The sequence below is a fragment of the Haliotis cracherodii genome, unplaced genomic scaffold (assembly GCF_022045235.1).
Source record: "Haliotis cracherodii isolate W230 unplaced genomic scaffold, xgHalCrac1.p SCAF_6, whole genome shotgun sequence".
Lineage (NCBI taxonomy): Eukaryota > Metazoa > Mollusca > Gastropoda > Lepetellida > Haliotidae > Haliotis > Haliotis cracherodii.
The window spans coordinates 19,859,658-19,881,552 of record NW_027266319.1 but is presented as its reverse complement, the minus strand read 5'-3'; the positions used below and the strand labels follow the sequence as shown (position 1 = coordinate 19,881,552).

General features: G+C 40.9%; 1 pseudogene; it reads left to right on the top strand.

Annotated features, from left to right (window-relative positions):
- The window catches only part of LOC139444773 (major facilitator superfamily domain-containing protein 4A-like), a 116,356-nt pseudogene extending 95,105 nt beyond the window's left edge, over positions 1-21,251 (top strand).
- Positions 21,252-21,895: the final 644 nt, after the last annotated feature.

Sequence of the window (21,895 nt, the reverse complement as noted above, 5' to 3'; positions counted from 1 at the left end):
ATATTGGGATGCAAGTGTAACCTCGATTCTTTCCGAACAAAACCCATGGAATGTTTATAGATTTTTCACAATGAAACCCACTTCCCTGCCTTACCTCCTGACCCCCACATATCCGTTGATTGTTAGGCGAGCTGTAGGGGCTTTCTGCAAGTGACAGTTTACTCTTGTCTTGAGCAAGCTAATCATGCCCCTGCGTGTGTTGAATTCTGTGTCCGTCTACAAGCTGGCCCTGGCTACAGCCTGAAACAAGCGCCGAAAGCGACTTGCTGGATCTTGTCAAATACAACTAAACGTAACAATGAGATTTTAAGAGAGTGTGTCACTCAAATTGTTTTTTCTTTTTAATATCAAACAAGATAATCAAGATAACGAATACAAAATACCCAAAATACCCACTGGCACGAAGACTATCTGACAATATCGAAAACGAAATGCTCTTTTACTAAATACCAGGCTTTGGCCCTAAATTATTTACTTTATTTACGGATCCGCAGACCTTAAAAATCGAAACTTCAGAATAAATAAATAAAATTTGAATAAGGTTAAAGATCATTTTGACAATAAAAATGACATTAAAAGCCTCAGACAGATGATAGGTCTTTAATATTTATAAGGACCCGAACCAGGTCAAGATTTTTAAAGATTTTTTTTATATCGCCTACCATTCCATGTCATACTTTAAGATGATTAAAAAATGCTGTAGATCTATAATGCATGATATTTTTTACTCGTTTTCCGCCCTACCGAAAGGTTTCCCAATCAAAATCCGTAAACCAAAAACATAAATGAAAATGGAACCCGCAGTGTTATACATGTGTTTTAAGGGAATAATCATGAATAAAATCTGGTTTAAGGGAATAATCATGAATATATCTGGTTTAAGGGAATAATCAAGAATATAATCTGGTTTAAGGGAATAATTATTAATATAATCTGGTTTAAGGGAATAATCATGAATATAATCTAGTTTAAGGGAATAATCATGAATATAATCTGGTTTAAGGGAATAATCATGAATATAATCTGGTTTAAGGGAATAATCATGAATATAATCTGGTTTAAGGGAATAATCATGAATATAATCTGGTTTAAGGGAATAATCATGAATAGAGTCTGGTTTAAGGGAATTTTCATGAATATATTCTGGTTTAAGGGAATAATTATTAATATAATCTGGTTTAAGGGAATTATCATGAATATAATCTGCAACCTTATTTGAAAATTGGGATGTTGGTCATGTGAAACAGTGATGGCTCAAGAGGTAACCAAATGGCTAGAGTTAAAGTGCGTACTACAGGCACGCGTTATTCGCAATTGTAATTAAATCCGGTTAAATACAAAACGCCAATGCCATAGAACAACGTGTCTCCATCACCTACCGAAACACATTCCACTGGGCGTCAAAGGTAAAATAGCGGCTAAAGCCACATGAACAGATCTTTGAAAGCCAGTGATGACACCAGGTGTTCTCAAAAAGAGTAAGCAGGTCCTGCTCTGTCGGTATCTCCGCCACTCACACAAACTTTTTATGAGTTATTATGTGCTAACTAAAACTGACTATTGCTGAAGTAGGGGAATAAATCAGAAAAATGCGCTTTCAAAGTGCGTTCGTATCTATCCACTGAAGAACGCTAAAGAACCAGACAGTGATAAAGATGAAGGATAAAGTGGATAAAGTAGAAAACAATTAGATCACCCAACTCAGTACGTAAATTGTGTTTACACAATCAAGATAGATGATGACTGTTAAGAGTGTGATGTAATTTGAAGTAGACCTGGTTCGCGTTGCCCGAAGTGCTGTCGGTACGTATAGAACACCACGTTATTCACCAGCCGTATAACGGTTTCAACCCCTTTGATGTCATGCTATAGGCGGGCTGCGGGGTTAGTTGATGAGGAGGAGGGCCGGTCACATGTGAACGGGGTCCAGATCACGTACTGTTGGTGTTGAGTTGTGACTTGATCATATGTAAATATGGATGTCGTTGAGATAAATATATATTACCTGTATAGTTTGTAAGGTACCAGTTGGTAAAACAGTAAAACATGTGTTGGACGTGATGGAATTTGTGATATGTACATACATACATTGTTCTTCATTGTTCTTTGAGATTTATTACATAGCTGTCTAATATATATATATATATTAGACAGCTATGTAATAAATCTCAAAGAACAATGAAGAACGAAGCGTGGTTTATTTCACGATATAACATTGTTCTATCAACAACACCTGCGCCCCTCATGGTTTATTCTCCCTGCAGTGTTTTCTTGGACAATAAACAACTCCCACTTGTCGTTTATTTGTAAAATATAATTACAGAAACTTGTTAACTTGAAGTCTTCGTGACAAACATGTGTATCAAGTTATCTATAGAACCAGACAAGCTGATTCTGGTGAGGTGAGGTGAGGTGAAATGTGGTTTAAGAGTATTGCATTTATGTAGCGACGTGAGTGCATTAAGTTAGATTAAATACCTCAAATAGAAAATGAGGATTTATTCATTCAGAATAAAGTGAAATAAAGTCACAGCAAAAGGTAAATTAAACGATACTGAGTAATTTTTAGAGTTAATATTATTTTCATTTTTTCATTTTTCTATATTAGCTCTATATCGTGTTTACGTGTCATGTGTGACATGGTCAATATGTATGGTAAGGGGAATTTAGATTTTTCGTATTAATTGTTTTTAATAATTCGTTTTAAAACATACACTGTCAATAACAAATGAAGTATATAATAATTTAAAATATGATATTTCATGTGTCTAGTGAAATATGATGTATCTCTCATCTCGTGACGAGCAGCATTCGCGAAAATATACATCATATGACTGATTCATCAGCTTTCACAAGACCCGTGGACCTCCTCTCCTCTAAATGCTCTTATCGGGTTAGAGAGAATGGGGTATTATAATTGTTATGCAATATTGAGGCAAACAAACTGTTACTTTTTTATGCAAATTATAGCTGAGGGGTGTACAGGTACACTAGGACATGCGTACCCTTTTCGCGAACACCTGGCGTCCTTGCTGATTTTCAGTGATCCATTCATATAATTCTCCAATATTTGCCATTTACGCCCCATGGAATACGTTTTGGCCGATACCCGAGACTGATTACTCTCGATGGTTGAAGTATTGTATTTACATAGTACACATCCGAGAATTCATAGCATTGATTTTATGACCCCTAGCATCCGGGCTTCATGTTAACTGCATCCTTCAACATGCACGACGCCTACAAGGACACATGCATGTGTTTACCCACGGTAAGACACCCATGAGAGCCAAATGTCACCCCAGGGACAATCTCACGGTGCTTACACAACGTATTACCTGATCAATGTCTGGCAGCAACTTATTTCACTACCTGTCACCTGTCCATTAGCCAGTGCCGGTCGATACACTGATTACATAGAGATGTTATAGCACGACTGGTGATTAAGTAGTAGCATTGCTTGTCACGGGCGGAAACTTGTAGCCGCACCAGTTCCCTATTCACTTCAACTTTAGTGAAGCACACTTGTGTCGGATTTACTATTGTGTGGAATCGGCATTTACTGCATGGAGCTCTTGCGTTACAGATCCGCAAGTCAGTCTTTGAGCCGTGGCGAGAGGCGTGCAAACATTGTGACGTTGTGAAAGACGTTTTCATTCGCCCTCCTACACGCTCGGAAACACTGCGTTATTTTCACGTCATCTTGTTTCCATGATATTTAGAGCATTGACAAGAACGTTCGTGTATAAATGTGAATCAATTAATGGCGTTATTGCCAATAGAGTTTAAAATGTCAAGTTTGGCTTCTTGAAGATATAATCTTTACTATTGAAGTATGACTGAGCTGACATGGTGTTCTGGAACGACTGAGAGGGAAACATGATCTCGAAGAATGTCTGGGTTTATTTTTTAAAGAGGTTAGATTGATTGATTGAGTTTGGTTTTACACCGCTATTAGCAATGTTCCAGCAATATCACGGCGGGCGATCCCAGAAACGGGCTTCACACATTGTGCCCATGTACCCAGGGTAGATTGGTCACGTAAGACACAGTGGTTGAAGGCGCCGAAATTGTGTCGTGAAGGTAGTTCACTGGTGGCCCGTTCGCCTAAGGCGATCACTGGATCCTGGCGGGTACCATCCTGGCACTACTAAGGGACAAAACTCTATCAAGCAAATTGGAACGCCTTAGATCATTGCGTCACCCATGCCCCATCTATCATCTTCGCGGTCCTATCGCCCTTGACATAATTGAAATATTTTCGTTAGTATATATATATAAGAGATAATTTCTAAATTATGAGAAATATAAAAACAAATATTACAATATACCTGACTTTTTTCATAGCAGGGTATAAATAATTCAATACTAAATCATGTTCGGAAGCTATTGCTATGAAAAATAAATGTCCGGAAGCTCAGTGTCTCCAAGACCTGGGTTTCCTTTGCATGCATTTTGACCTTACAAACTTACCACACAAAAAATAATCCCAACTAAATTAATATTTAATGAGAATAAATTGTTATAATAAAAGGGAACATCTGTTTTGACAGCGAAAAAGCAATGTTTATAAGTGTATATATCTAATGTTCATTTATTTGTGAGTGTGTAACGCAAAGGGGAAAATAATAATATGAAATAAATTAAAATACATTTTTCAATTTGAGAGCTGAAATTGTGCGCAGTTGGCAAATACACTACCGGGCAAAGGTAAGCATACACCCATGTTTGATGGTAGCTAAACATGAATCAAACAAGAAATGGTATACGATGGTGATGTATTTGATACTGGTATCGTAGCTGTGTTTTGGAGCTTACGTTTACAGTGTTTCTGCGACTGCTTTCAGCCCAATAACGTTTTGATAACGTTTGTAAATTGTTGGTCAAATTCAATTTTGAAATGCATTTTCTTTCTTTTCACCGGTGTATTTGCCAACTAAACACAATTTCAGCTCATATTTGATATTTTATCATTTTTTTAGAATTGAAAATATGACCCGCATTATACATCTTTGAACCAACAATAACTTCATGTATGTTTCAGCTGCTTGTGGCGTTAGAAGTGGCGCTGGTCATCTTACGAGAGAGGATGCGAGGCCCGGTGAAGTCCCCGGTGGGACAACAGACGACTCACAGCGGAGAAGGGGGTGAGTCTCTCTGTCTCTCTCTGTCTGTAGAAGGCGCTTTGTTTGGGACAGAATAAGTTATCCAGCTGTGCCATAAGACATATAATGTGTACAACATTTTTGTTTATAATACATTAGAATAATTTGATATTCAGCATGAAAGCGAAGCATCTTGTTTTCGGTTGGTGGTGGTGGGGGGGGGGGGGGGGGGGAACACGGGTGGCCCAGTCGTCTATGGCGCCGCGATTTGCTGTGCAGAGTTGCGTCCCCTGGGGTAGCCAGAAACCTATGATTGTGGGTTCGAATCCCCGTTCGCCCCGATGCTCGTTGGTTTCACCAGAGTGGTAAACGTCTGAGACCTGCATTACCTTGGGCTTTCCCCGACATTAAGCAAACACGCCGTGATATACATGTAATACTGTTAAAAGCGGCGTTAAACCCAACTCACTCACTCATTCACCCAGATGACGTGGATCAGGATCATTGCTCATGCTTCCAATCACTGGTTTGCTTGGTCCATCAAGGGCGGATCCAACCTTTATTAAAGGCGCGTAGTCCAAAATGTCAAAATCCTCTTTTAGATAATTTTACTGCCTACAGCATACTACGTTTGTTTTATATTTTTTTTAAAAAAGGTTGGGGGGGGGGGGGGGGGGGGGGTGGGGGCGCTTATGATCCGCCAATGTCCATGCTCAATAATGTACGGACCACAGTGATATGGATGGAATGTTGCTGACTGCGGCGCTATCTACCATGCATACACTGACCATGATAGTCATGGATTATACATAGGCAGTGGTTAGATATGCACTGTTGTATGTTGTAGTGCAGTGGGTTTTCACGTCGCGTGTAAGATTATTGCACTTACATAAGGGAGGTGTGGGGTGAAGCGGACAGTGATCGTAAGACGTTATCATTGGTATTAAAGGATGGTATCTGAACCAAATATATGTTGTCCAAACGTATTGATGAAGAAGTTACTTTTTGTCAACTGGGGCGCCGGGTAGCGTCAGGTCGCATGCCGAAGGTCAGGGTTCGATTCCCCACATTTGTACACTATGTGAAGCCTATTCTTAAAAGCGGATTTAAACCATTATCACTTACTTACGCCGTCAAATGTGTTGCGGATCCCTCTTTGATGTAGTAGATAGAGCGTCTGACTGGAGAGCGGGGGTCGATGGTTCGATCCCCGGCCGCGTCATACCAAAAGACGTTTAAAGATGGTACTTGTTGTTACCCTGTCTTGCCCTCGACAGTAAGGGTATAAAACAAGGACGGGACGACTCGGAGTCAGTATACTGTGTGGTGTGTACATGTTAAACTGCGGCATGGTATCTCAGTGGGCTAGGGCTACAGCAGCCCCCCTACACAAACAAGGTCTGGTCGGCTCGGAGTCCGTGTGTGTCTCGGTGTTATCCATGTGAAAATGCGGCATGGTATCTCAGTGGGCTAACACTATAAAAACGGCATTGGTCAGAGATAATACGAGCGCACGCACACACACACACACACACACACACACACACACACACACACACACACACACACACACACACACACACACACACACACACACACACACACACACACACACACACACACACACTGCACGTCACTGCACAAGAGATTTAACCCCATTTCACCTCACCCCACTACGCATTTCAGGTTGTAAATGTAAGGTAGTCGTACGTCATCTTGTGGATCGACATATAGCGATAAACAAAGAATAACCTGAATCTCCTTCAAACAGACCCTTACTTTGATGAAGTCTTTGAAGGCTGGTTTAGTTAAAACATGCTGCAGATTAAAATAAGGCGCCTTTCAGTCCACACAGTCTCAAAGGGACCTTCTTACAGTTCCATCGGTTGCAGTGGGATTTCAATGACTGGAATCGGTTTACAATGGCTCGGCGTGACAAAGGCTGTCCCTGGGGACAATCATTTGTCTCCGTGTTCAAACAGGGTGGCGGAGATTGTGTGAACAAGAAATTGGGTTTCTTTGAAAGCCTCTTGTCTTGTGGTAGATATGTCACTTCTGGCTTTCCTCTACGTTTTAAGGCTGACGAATAGCCGTTATAATTAGATTTATCAGAATTTGTGTTAGGGTAAAAATATTTTTCTTAAGTGATGGGCTTACGCTTCGTAGTTAAAGGAAAATGCTTCATCGTGCTGTATTACACAAGATAATGGATGGCTTGTCAGTTGGCATTGGTAGACTGTGGTTGTAGGACTATATAACTCTAGCTGGTATAAGGGTGAGGGAGTTTGGATTGAGCCGTTGTCAGCAAATCTTCAGCAATATCATGTGGGGGACACCAGGACTTGGCTTCACACACTACCAATTTTGGAAGTCGAACTTTTGGCGTGACGAGTGAACGGTTTTACCAATAGGTTCCCCAACCGATCCTGACCTTTGGAATTGTTTGTAGAAGTTTACAATACATCCGCAGTGACATTTATTATGTTATCGACAAAAATGAAACTGAAAGCTGAGAATGAACTTTGGAGACATAATCACGTTATCTAACTACGAAACATGGTGAATACGTCCCCTCCAAGATGACACTTTGTTTTCTGTGTAGCAGCGGGAAGGATAACACAAGAGTTCCTGCAAATAACGGATGTCACCTTCCACTAGCTATCTTGTGGGTTGACAGTTTGACTCTCACACGTGCTTGTCACGAAGTCTGCTTCCGAGCCCACTGTGTTATTCAATAAGAATAAAGTAATAATAGTATCGTGGTAAAATGCACAGGTTTATTATCATCAGCTTCTTCTAACTAAAGATAGGCTATCTAAAGGATCAAGATCCCAATGAACACCGACAATGATCACTAATTCAACTAGACGAATATATACAAGCTGATTAGCTAAGCAGCTGTATTACACATAAGGAAGAGAACTTATGGATGTCAACTTCTTTATTATGAGGAACACAACGTTTCGTAGTATATTCTTACTCCGTCATCACCTGAGAGTTAATTAACTCAACACTCTAATGAGTAAATATCCTCGGCTTGATCAGATATGGATAAATGAGCACTAAGAGCCTCTCCCCATAACGTGTCTCTTTTAGTGAGTGAGTGAGTTTGGTTTTTAACGCCGCTTTTTAACAGTATTCCAGTTATATCACGGCGTGTCAGTTTGATGTGGGAGGAAAGCCCGACGTGATGCAGGTCTCAGACGTTTACCACTTCGGTGAAACCCACGAGCACGGGTATGGTGTTGACAAACCTAGAAACATAATCGGGGCGAACCGGGATTGGAAACCCACAATCATAGGTTTCTGGCGTGCCCAAGGGACGCAACTCTGCACACCGAATCGCGGCGCCTTAGACGACTGGGCCACCAGTGCCCCCCCGTGTCCTCTTTTAAGGTAGACGATAGTTACTCTTGTACTGAAGGTGGATTTGTCTGTAGGTCTTTGATGGATTTGTGTGTAGGTCTCTCTGTAGGTCTAAAATGGTCTTCTTGTATAGAGGTGTCGCTGAAGGTGGATTTGTCTGTAGGTCTTTGATGGATTTCTGTGTAGGTCTTTCTGTAGGTCTAACATGGTCTTCTTGTATAGTAGGTGTCGCTGAAGGTGGATTTGTCTGTAGGTCTTTGATGGATTTGTCTGTAGGTCTTTCTGTAGGTCTAACATGATCTTCTTGTATTGTAGGTGTCGTTGAAGGTGGATTTGTCTGTAGATCTTTGGTGGATTTGTGTGTAGGTCTTTCTGTAGGGTCTAACATGATCTTCTTGTTTTGTAGGTGTCGTTAAAGGTGGATTTGTGTGTAGGTCTTTGATGGATTTGTGTGTAGCTCTTAGGGCTGCAACGATACAGGAAGATCACGATACGATACGCATCTCGATATTTCTGGTCACGATACGATACGTATCTCGATATGCAATGATAAAAAAACAAGGCTTAAAGCATGTCAAGATTGAACCTTTCATGATTTTGAAACAGTCAAAATTATTTCTATAATAACAAGGACTACTGAAGTTCTCAGCTTCAAAGTGGAACTTTCTCTAAACTTTCCTTAAAAACAATTCAAAGTTCAAACACCTGAAAATAATTAATGTGCTCCACCAGTGATACAACGTCAAAGAATTTTGATGCAATGGTCAAAGAAATTGTATCTGAATTTTTTGTTTTATCAGGAATAATATATTCCAATATCGTGTTACCTTAGTTGCAGCTTTTACTATATATATATTTAAAATTATAAGAACCACAAGTGTAGCATTTTGGTACTGGTGATTGCTGTTGCAGGATATTTTACGTATGGAACAATTTGACCAGTCATCCTAGGGACTTCCCGTGCTACATGTATTTCGATAGCGAAAACGTTATGTTGACATATATTAGCCAAATTGCCACAAATATGACTTTTGACGAGTCAAAGTAGGACCTTTTTTCATATATGTATCCATTCTCTAGCAACTAAAGTTCGTTTCAATGCGTCAAAAGCGGTAATCTGACCGTGGTTGCTGTATCTCTTCACACACCATTTCACCTAACTTAATGAAACAATATTAAATGAAATTTTGAGTAAAATTAATCAAATATATTACAAACACAAGTCCAGATATATAATGAACACGTTTTAATAACAAGATAGTATAATAATGGTATTGAATTGCGTACTTCAGTTCGGACTTGCTGACTGGTATTTTCGGTGTTATGTGCTTGCGGTGATCAGCTGATAATGTTTAATGAGATGGGGAAAAACATCTGTCGGTGTAAAACCTGAGCTTATTAAAAATGTAAGTACGTTTTTGGGGGCCATGCGTTAGCGCGCGCTATAAACCAAGTTAGCGGTTTATTGAAAGGCACAATAGCGAGGAAACGCTGTACTTGAGATTTGCGTTCCGTATCGTGGCGTATCGATAAATGGGCCCACGTTTATCGTATATCGTATCGTGGGTCAAGTATCGCGATGCATCGGAATATCGGTGTATCGTTTCACCCTTAGTAGCTCTTTCTGTAGGTCTAACATGATCTTCTTTTATTGTAGGTGTCGTTGACGGTGGATTTGTGAGTAGGTCTTTGATGGATTTGTGTGCAGGTCTTTCTGTAGGTCTAAAATGATCTTCTTTTATTGGAGGTGTCGTTGACGGTGGATTTGTGTGTAGGTCTTTGATGGATTTGTGTGTAGGTCTTTCTGTGGGTCTAACATGATCTTCTTTTATTGTAGGTGTCGTTGAAGGTAGATTTTTGAGTAGGTCTTTGATGGATTTGTGTGTAGGTCTTTCTGTAGGTCTAAAATGATCTTCTTGTACTGTAGGTGTCGTTGACGGTGGATTTGTGTGTAGGTCTTTGATGGATTTGTGTGTAGGTTTTTCTGTGGGTCTAACATGATCTTCTTGTATTGTAGGTGTCGTTGAAGGTAGATTTGGGTATAGGTCTTTGGTGGATTTGTGTGTAGGTCTTTCTGTAGGTCTAACGTGATCTTCTTGTATAGTAGGTGTCGCTGAAGGTGGATTTGTGTGTAGGTCTTTGATGGATTTGTGTGTAGGTCTTTCTGTAGGTCTAACATGGTCTTCTTGTATTGTAGGTGTCGCTGAAGGTGGATTTGTGTATAGGACTTTGATGGATTTGTGTGTAGGTCTTTCTGTAGGTCTAACATGATCTTCTTGTATAGTAGGTGTCGCTGAAGGTGGATTTGTGTATAGGTCTTTGGTGGATTTGTGTGTAGGTCTCTCTGTAGGTCTAAAAATGGTCTTCTTGTATAGAGGTGTCGCTGAAGGTGGATTTGACTGTAGGTCTTTGATGGATTTGTGTGTAGGTCTTTCTGTGGGTCTAACATGATCTTCTTTTATTGTAGGTGTCGTTGAAGGTAGATTTGTGAGTAGGTCTTTGATGGATTTGTGTGTAGGTCTTTCTGTAGGTCTAAAATGATCTTCTTGTACTGTAGGTGTCGTTGACGGTGGATTTGTGTGTAGGTCTTTGATGGATTTGTGTGTAGGTTTTTCTGTGGGTCTAACATGATCTTCTTGTATTGTAGGTGTCGTTGAAGGTAGATTTGGGTATAGGTCCTTTGGTGGATTTGTGTGTAGGTCTTTCTGTAGGTCTAAACGTGATCTTCTTGTATAGTAGGTGTCGCTGAAGGTGGATTTGTGTGTAGGTCTTTGATGGATTTGTGTGTAGGTCTTTCTGTAGGTCTAACATGGTCTTCTTGTATTGTAGTGTCGCTGAAGGTGGATTTGTGTATAGGTCTTTGATGGATTTGTGTGTAGGTCTTTCTGTAGGTCTAACATGATCTTCTTGTATAGTAGGTGTCGCTGAAGGTGGATTTGTGTATAGGTCTTTGGTGGATTTGTGTGTAGGTCTCTCTGTAGGTCTAAAATGGTCTTCTTGTATAGAGGTGTCGCTGAAGGTGGATTTGACTGTAGGTCTTTGATGGATTTGTGTGTAGGTCTTTCTGTAGGGTCTAACATGATCTTCTTGTATTGTAGGTGTCGCCGAAGGTAGTGTGTTGGTCCTACTGTAGGTCTAACATGGTGACTGTAGATCTAACATGGTGTTCTTGTATTGCAGGTGCGACTGAAGGTGGGATGGCCTGGGTCAGGAAGTTGTTGCGCCTGTAGTCCCCGAGATGTGTTTCTGATAACGCTCCTCGCCTCCATCTCCGTCTTCCTCTTTGATGGTTTACAGGTGAGTGGTTTAGATGGAGTTAAAATCACTCTATACATTAAGTATAGAAATATTTCTGCGATTCAGATTCATGCGGAAGAAAAGCAAAACGCCACTTATGCCATATCGGTTTACCACTTTTGCGAAAACCCACTATCTCAGGATGGTGTTGAAAAACCAAGGATAATCTGAAATCCTGGCACGCATAGAGGACCTAAGTTTGCCAAGACAAACATCACTTGCCCTGTCGTGTCGCCAATGCTTGCGGATGAGACCTGTGACAGGCTTCAACAGCGTCAGCGACTACTACTACTATAGCATTGACGTTTGATGTCTAACCAGCACCTCCCCATTAAATTCTGGTCTGAACAGGACCTATGTCATATTACCTATTATATTTGAATGAGAGTAAGGTCACCTCAGTGTGTGGTCTGGTTGGTAGTGGGTTACTCTACCACAATGATGTGGATAACTGTTCATCACACACATGATGTGCATTTTCTTCATGCATCAGCCTCCCCTACATACCTCTGTCTGCTGTCATAGGTGCCGCAATTAGCTGTGCGGAGTTGCGTCCCTTGGACACGCCAGAAATCTATTATCGTGGGTTCAAATCCGGATCTCCCCCGAATAGGCTTTTCAGCACCATAACCCGTGCTCGTGGGTTTCACCAAAGTGGTAACTGTCTGAGACCTGCATCACTTCGGGCTTTCCACCCACATTAAGCTGACATGCCTTGATATAACTGGAATACTGCGGTGTTCAATCACTCACTCACTCTCTCTGTCTTCCTCTTCAGTCCACGTACGCCAACCTACATCTACACCTACGCCCACGAAGCCAGCGTCAAGTCTCTACAGAAATTCGAAGGTGCTATTCTAGAGCCTGCTTCTGGGTGAGTATGTCCCAGTCATCAATACAGGGAATCCTGCGTCACAGAAGCCACACTTGGGCTGGTCAGTGATGAATCAGGCTCTGAAGTCTTAAACTATACATGGTTAGGGGCCGACCATTTGATATTCTGGATTTACAACTGAGGCTGAAAAAAACATATAATCCCAAAAACTACTTCTACTACTACTACGACGACGACGTCTACTACTACGACGACAACTACGACTAATACTACTGCCACTACTACTACTGCCATTACTACTACTACTACTACTACTACTACTACTACTGTAGATATATTTAACAATGTCCAAACAGGTATTCTTTTTCTGGATCAGCATTAGATAAATAATTAGTAGTATTTCAGATGAATTATTATTATTATTATTATTATTATTATTATTATTATTATTATCACACCAACATTTATTTTGCAGGGTATGTTTGCACTCGGTCGACTATTGTCTGTCCCTGCGGCTGCGAAATTGACCCCCAGCTTCATGCTACTGTTCAGTATTGTAAGTACGCCCTCTATCTCCCTACCGATTGTCTTCCCAGCGAGATCGATGCCGCCACATGCTGCAGACCGCAGTATATATGAAGCTTGTGATTTGTTGTTTTTCCGGACATGGTATTCTTGCGTCTATTGGAACATCTGGGGCGCCATAAAAGCTTTACTGAAATAAGAAATCCATAAAATATATAAGGCTAATGGTGTTTGCAAGGGAACGATCTATACGACTGCTGCATACAGAATGAGACAACTGGTTGCTTCCTGCTGTAAAGTACGACTTTATAAGGATGTAAATTATGTATTCGCAGGGCATGGTGATATGTTACGTTTACTCTGCAGAAAGAAGATGCTTAAAGCACATGTGTCCTAACGGACATAACTTACGTAAACCAATCGAATGGACATATCTAACTCATCCACGTTAAATGGCTTAACGTGCGTATCCACAAATAACGTATGTATCTTAACATAAAGGGCAGTATGCGCGTGTCCCAACATCGAGGGTATGACGTACGTGTCCTAATATAAAGAGCATGACGTACGTATCCTAATACAAAGAGTACAATGTACGTATCCTAATATAGAGGGCATGGCGTACGTGTCCTAATATAAATGGCATGACATACGCTTCCTTATATAGAGGGCCTGACGTACGTGTCCTAATATAGAGGGCATGACGTACGTGTCCTAATATAGAGGGCATGACGTACGTGTCCTTATAGAACGGGCATGACGTACGTGTCCTAATATAAGGGCATAACATACGTATCCTTATATAAAGGGCATAACGTACGTTTCCTAATATAAAGGACATAACATACGTATTCAAATATAAAGGCCATAACATACGTTTCCTAATGTAGAGGGCATGACGTACGTGTCCTCATATAAAGGGCATAGCGTACGTATCCCAATATAAAGGTCATGACGTACGTATCCTAGTATAAAGGGCATACCGTGTGTATCCTAATATAGAGGGCATGACGTACGTGTCCCAATGTAAAGGCCAACATAAAGGGCATAACGTACGTTTCCTAGTATAAGGGGCATAACGTACGTATTCTAATATAAATGACTTAGTGTACGTATCCTTGTATAAAGGGCACAACGTACGTTTCCTAATACAAAGGGCATAACATACGTATTCAAATATAAAGGCCATAACATACGTATCCTACTATAAAGGGCTTGACGAATGTATCCTCTCATAAAGGGCTGATTATACGACTCAGTCAGGGCACAGTGTACATCTCATAAAGGGAATACCGTATGTTCATCCCCTGATATATACTGTATATATAACGGATTGTAACATGGACATTTACCAGCTCGGACCGAGGTGTGGCTGGAATGTTCTGAGCCTAACTATGTGTTGATGGAGTTTGTTACTAATTATTTTTCAACATAAGAGCCTGGTGTAGAGGGCTTCCCACAGGTGGTGCAAAAGCACGTCCACAGCAGAAATGCCGTCATCATCATTTGCATAATGCTTGCCAGTCTGAGACAATTCTTTCTTCAAGTTTGGGAAGGGGTGGGAATCTAACGGTGCCCAAATTCTTGTGAATACAGAGAATGTTCAATGATTTGAAAGCCATAGCTATGCATTGCAGCCACGGCGACAAGTGGCTTGTGTACGGATGCATTATCCTGGTAGAAAAACATACCTTTAGCCTTGATATTCTAACGCAGTTATCTAAGCAGATTAGCGTAATGTTGGCCATTTATGGTCTGGCTTTCTCGGGGGCCCATCAGTGGGATACACTGGAATCCCAGGGGCGGCTCTGATCAGGAGTCAGAAGCCTCGAAAGCCAGCGTGATGAAACCTTGTTATGACCATTTCATTCTTCGGAATGTTCCCAACTCCCTCATGAGAGATGCCTACCATAGTGGCTGTGTGACGTGTGCTGAATCGTCCATCATCCATATTCATATCGTATATTTTATCAACATTTTCCTTAGTGGTGTCAGTTGAAGGTCTTCCTGATATTGGATCATCTTCGAGGCTCTCTCTTCTCCTCTTGAATTCCACTGCCCACCTCTAAACAGTCACAAAGGAAGTAGTCGACACCATGTCGGCATAGATGGCATAGATGGCTGCAGAAATATGCTGCAAGGTTGTGTATTTGCTTCCAATACAGCAAAGTAAGCATGGGTGGTACTATTCTTGCAATCCAAACAGTTAAGGGTGTACGTAACATCCGCAGTAGTTAAGCTCAGAACTTTTCAATCCCCCCCCCCCCCCTCGTACTGTAATGGCACTGGCGTGACGTAGGTATTCTCAATATTCATGAGCCATATGTATTTTTCACACTTATCACTGGTGACTTGTTACTTTTACGGTTTGATTATTTTACACTCTATGTTTTAAACCCAAATAAACAAAGGGAAATCAGTGTAAAGATGCTGTTAACAAAAGCGACAAAAATCATGTCCATAGTCATAAGAAGTCTCTGCGAAAAGCAGAGACCATTGTACGATTGTCAGCACTGCTTCCAGTCATAGTCATACAGTAGCGCCACTCAATGGGGTGACAAAATGTTACAGTCAACTCGCAGCATTTATGATCAGATTTTGGTTCATTGTCATTGGCGCTTTAGAACAAGTGGTCAGATGTTTAAGTTCTACACTCAACAGAACATATCATCAGCGGTGGGTATGGGTATTTCATGTTCTTTAGTATTATTTTGGATTTTAAAGTTGATGCGTCGCGACATAGCTTTGCGACGTACGTTTCCAGTCTCCGGTGTTACGCTTTTGGGGTGAGTGAGTGTCTACGAGAGTATTTTAGGGGACTATGTTTAATTTCCATACAAGGTCTAAACGTTTCAATTAGAAACTTTCATTACCGTATTTTACGTTAATAGTGACTGTATTTCATTCTGCACATTGAACAACTGACTTGCCTTTGCATGTGTTTGTAACGGGTGCCACGGATGGGGCTGTATATGGTCAGCTTTCTTTTCTAGAACCCCTATTACCCTCACTATGTGATTCATAAACACATGCTTATGATGTAAACGACGGGGCGAAGGGCCGAAAGTATACAACCGTGTTTAATGTTGGCTATCAGTGGCAGGAAACAAGAAATGTTACATTGATGGTCATGTTTTTGATACAGGTGTCTTAGTTGTGTGTTGGACCTGAAGTTTGCCGTGTTTCGGCGACTGTTTCTAGTCAAGTAACGTGTTGATAACATTTGTAATTTGTTGGACAAATCCAATTTTCAAGTGTATTTTCAAGTCTTTTGCCCGGCAGTGCATTGCCAACTGAGCACAATTTCAACTCATGTTTGACCCACAAATGACAGTTTTAATGACTTCAATCATATACTAGTATGCTACGCCTGCCAATGGTGCGAACCCGGTTCTCCTTTAATGGTGTTCCTGTGTTTCAGGTCGGCTGCAGCCTCGCTCTTGTGTTCACACTCATCTTTAGATTCAACCACGTCTCCATCTACGTCGGCACGATTTTCGTTGGCCTGTTCGTCAGCAGCATGTCTCCGTCGGCGCTGTCCCTCACGGAGCAGTTCATTGACATGAATTGTGAGTGTCGTCAAACAGCGTCATGTTTTTATCATGTGTCAAGGAACCTACTCCTTTGCTGATAACCAAACCTGTCGTCTCAAAGCAGTTTTTTGTAAATACAAAATGTCCTTATCGTAACTCTGGTACCATACATATTTAATTCACTTAATATATTTCTATATCAATACTATTATGAATAATTAAACTCAAAGCTATTTCATTTGTGAAGTGGGTTATCTTCATGTCATCCCATCAGAAGGCCTTCGGTGTTAAAGTATATCATACAGACATTGAAGAGACGGTATATCTGAGTGTACACTTTGAATATACAAAACATATGCCGATCCGTGAAGATCCGGGTGAAAATAGGTCTTCAGCAACCATTGCTTGTCTTATTAGGCGACTATGCTTGTCGTAAGAGGCGACTGACGGGATCGGGTGGTCAGGCTCGCTGACTTGGTTCATGCATGTCATTGTTACCAAAGTGCGTGGATGAATGCTCATGATTTCACTGGATTGTCTGGTCCAGATTCAATTATTTTCAGACCGAGGTCATATAGCTGGAATATTGCGAGGGCGGCGTTAAACAAAAAAAAGCATGCCTTGGTATATTGGTTATGTAATGTGTTAACATGTCCTGTTCTGGGTTATTTGATTTGGGACCGCCTTGATGATCTCCTTCATATGAACATTTTAGTGTAAGAATTACTTGACCTTCACCTCTGTTCTGCAGCATCCATCACGACGTGCCTGGTTGTCATGGCTGCCCTTGGAGAGGCGCTCTGTCCCATCATCGTCGGCAACGTGAGTACCTCGACACACATAGGTAGACTGTGATCATTTCATTTCCACGTAGAGCCTCTGCACGGTTCGATCCCCGGCGCGTCATACCAAAAGACGTTAAAAGATGGTACTTGTTGTTACCCTGCCTGACGTTCGCCATAAAGAGGATGAAACAGGGACTGGTGGACTCGGAGTCTGCACACAGTTTCTGAGTGGGCTATCCATTGTCGTCATTGTTTGGAGACCCTTATACCACTGGGATTTTAGTTCCCTGGACTGTGTTAATTAATAAACGTTTATGTCATCACATCAGATCTCAATTTTACACAGGTCTGTGGCTCCGGTCCGTGTTTACTTCCCTTGAAGTGCCCGTACTGGACCATGTAATATATCATTATGTATTTACTTTCAGCTGGTGGTGTCTCTCGGAGCGACGAGTTTTCTGGCCTTCTGCTTTTCAATAGTCCTTGTGACGCTCCTGTTGTACTGGGCGCTCTATATGGCCGGAAAACAGATGGGGAAATATCAAGGTGAGTTGTAGACGCTCTGTACTGTACCTTACTTCTAGTGTCGCTCATAATGTACTGGGTTCTTTACAATAGCTACAGAAGGCCAAATACCAAGGTGAGTTGTAGACGCTCTGTACTGTACCTTACTCCTAGCGTCGCTCATAATGTTCTGGGTTCTGTACAAGGGCTACAGGAAGCCAAATATCATGGTGAGTTGTAGACGCTCTGTACTGTACCTTACTCCTAGCGTCGCTCATAATGTACTGGGTTCTGTACAATAGCTACAGAAGGCCTAATACCAAGGTGAGTTGTAGACGCTCTGTACTGTACCTTACTTCTAGTGTCGCTCATAATGTACTGGGTTCTGTACAATAGCTACCGAAGGCCAAATATCAAGGTGAGTTGTAGACGCTCTGTACTGTACCTTACTCCTAGTGTCGCTCGTAATGTTCTGGGTTCTGTACAATAGCTACAGAAGGCCTAATATCAAGGTGAGTTGTAGACGCTCTGTACTGTACCTTACTCCTAGTGTCGCTCATAATGTACTGGGTTCTGTACAATAGCTACAGAAGGCCTAATATCAAGGTGAGTTGTAGACGCTCTGTACTGTACCTTACTCCTAGTGTCGCTCGTAATGTTCTGGGTTCTGTACAATAGCTACAGAAGGCCTAATATCAAGGTGAGTTGTAGACGCTCTGTACTGTACCTTACTCCTAGTGTCGCTCGTAATGTACTGGGTTCTGTACAATAGCTACAGAAGGCCTAATATCAAGGTGAGTTGTAGACGCTCTGTACTGTACCTTACTCCTAGTGTCGCTCATAATGTACTGGGTTCTGTACAATAGCTACAGAAGGCCTAATATCAAGGTGAGTTGTAAGGTCCAAGGTCAATACGTCTCTTCAAAAGCTCTGTACTAAAGACGCATGCATAACTTTACTTCCACTAACTAGACTAACATCTAGTCTCTGAAATGAACATATCGTACAGAAAAAACAGTTGTTCAGTTATCTTAATTAAGATATAATAAAAGGGAGCCCAGTGACTCTCTTCATTCCTGATACTGCAGTAATCTAGACTTGCCAAACATTATAAGACTTGCATCACGGTCTGTAAGACAGACTATTCCCCTATCTTAAGCATGTCTATAAGACAAGGGCGGACTCTCATGAAAACCTGGGCCCACATTTATATAATTCATAGTAAAATTCTTCTCTCTAAATATGTTGAAGGTAGTTCTTATAGCATGTGGCCTCAGGTAAAGTCAGTTGTAGATTCTTCAAGGTGAACACTCGATAACATTTAAATTAAATGCACTCTGTATATGTATAATAACAACTTCTTAGTTTGTATGTTGGATTTAATCACATGTTTGCAGTTGCCAGTCCGAGATCCTTCGTCTGGTTAAGCAGTAACCCCGTGGCTGCAGCAGGGGAGAGCACTCTGATCGACCCGTCAAGTGTCAAGTATTACTCGCGCATGCCGGAGAGCGACAGCAACGTGGAGATGGCCGCGATCGAGCCCCATCAACCGAACAACACTGAGCACCAACAACCATATGAATCTTAGTTTAACGAATCTGACAAATATCTATTTTATATTTCATTGTTGCGTTTATGAATGTATGTTTTATTGCAGTACTACATATTCATTATATCTGCATGTTAATGAGTGGTGATATTTCGTATGAAACTCCACACTAGGAATTACTGCGTAATCGTTGAAATCCATTTTACAAGGGGTATCTTTCAAAGAAAACATTTTTTATTTTATATGAAGATGACATGTTATGTCTTTTGAAGTTTCACATTTATATGTGTTACTTAATGTTAGACAAGAATTATTAAAGGTTGTTAAGGACACATTTATATGTGTTACTTAATGTTAGACAAGAATTATTAAAGGTTGTTAAGGACACATTTATATGTGTTACTTAATGTTAGACAAGAATTATTAAAGGTTGTTAAGGACACATTTATATGTGTTACTTAATGTTAGACAAGAATTATTAAAGGTTGTTAAGGACACATTTATATGTGTTACTTAATGTTAGACAAGAATTATTAAAGGTTGTTAAGGACACATTTATATGTGTTACTTAATGTTAGACAAGAATTATTAAAGGTTGTTAAGGACACATTTATATGTGTTACTTAATGTTAGACAAGAATTATTAAAGGTTGTTAAGGACACATTTATATGTGTTACTTAATGTTAGACAAGAATTATTAAAGGTTGTTAAGGACACATTTATATGTGTTACTTAATGTTAGACAAGAATTAGTACAGGTTGTTAAGGACCGACTATTTGATGTTGTGTGGGGTGGGGTTGGAGACTGTTTGGAGAGTGTTTGGAGACTGGGTATTAAGTTTCAGCTACAGCTGCAGAGTGAGATCTTTATTTAATTAAACCTATGAAACTTTGAGCTTAATTATTATTCATAAAAACCCACCTTGCAAAAATGTATATTTTGTGACAGACATTTTTTATTAGTCTGTAGCATTATTTCATTTCTATTATGTTCCGTGACAATTTGTTGTTTTTTTCCGATAAGATTGCAGACCCACCCCCATACCACCCCCAGAATATGAAATAGTCGGTCCCTTAGGGTGTTTAGAATTTTCCAGCTGACCGAGTTTTGTTAATTTAGTTTGTGCAACACTTACAAATGTTTTGTCAGTGAATATGAGCAGTGCATGGGTTAACCGCCCTTCATCAAATCAAGTGATTTTTATCCCCTACCTACAGCCTAGCCTGTCCCTCATCCCTCTCCTCCCATTTGTCTGACCCCTTGCGATATGGTTCACTAACTGTCTGACCCCATACCCGATACCTACATGTACATGAACGAACTGTTCCGGTTATTTCTTGACGGTTGAGAACAAACAAGTTGCAAGTGATTCCGTGACATTTGATTGGCTGGCGTTGCTTATATGCCACACCCACTAATTGATCACTGTGTCCTGATTAGTTGACAATATAATGGGCGGGTCTTGTGTGGCAGTACTGCATTACTTTATGTAACTGTTATTACGATTTGAAGCTGAAAATTATTTCAAATTAACAGCTCAGAATGGTAGTTTCCATTCATAAGTAAACCTCGTTGTTGACTTGAAACCCCGCTACACTGGAACAATTTAGCCTGCCCAGTTTAGAAGCAGCTATGGAATGCTTGCATCCAGTATTTTTTGGGACACGTGATACGTGCCAGATATAACTAAACTACTAGCCATCACCGCTACAAGTGCACTCACATCAAACGACATAAAAGCACCCCCCCCCCCCCCCCCCCCCACACACACACACACACCCTCCCTCCCACTGTCATCTCAACCTCCAAGACCTCAGCACCCACACTCACCCCTCTCTCTTCACAACAACCATCACGAACGCAGCCCCGAGCCCCAACCCCACCAACATCAACTATTATGTACGCATCCCCTCCCCCTCTCCGAGCACACCAGCCATTCATGAACGCCTCCCTCAACTTCGCTGTGCCCGCCCATTACCCACCCACCCCACCACCTCCCACTACCCTAACCTCTCCCCATGTAATCATCGCCAGTATTATGTAGCTTCTGTCACGTGATAACGACGTCTAAATCGTTGTGAAATGTATATGTTTGTGTATATTGTTCATGACTGTAATTATGTACAATGTTGTTATTGACCTTTCTGTTGTTTGAAACCACGGCAATACGTGAAACAGTTTCACTTGTTAAACCTTTGCTTATAGTTTATGCTTTCTGGACAGTGATATACCGTATTCGACGCAATAAGCGCCCAGGGCGCTCTCAAAATTAGAAATGGGGGGCTCTTAATAGAATGTTATTTTGGTGAGAAACAAAACAGCCTTGAAAGATAAGTTTCGTGGTTTATACGACAGATATGTTTTTCCAGAATTTAATTGCGTATTATACGCGAA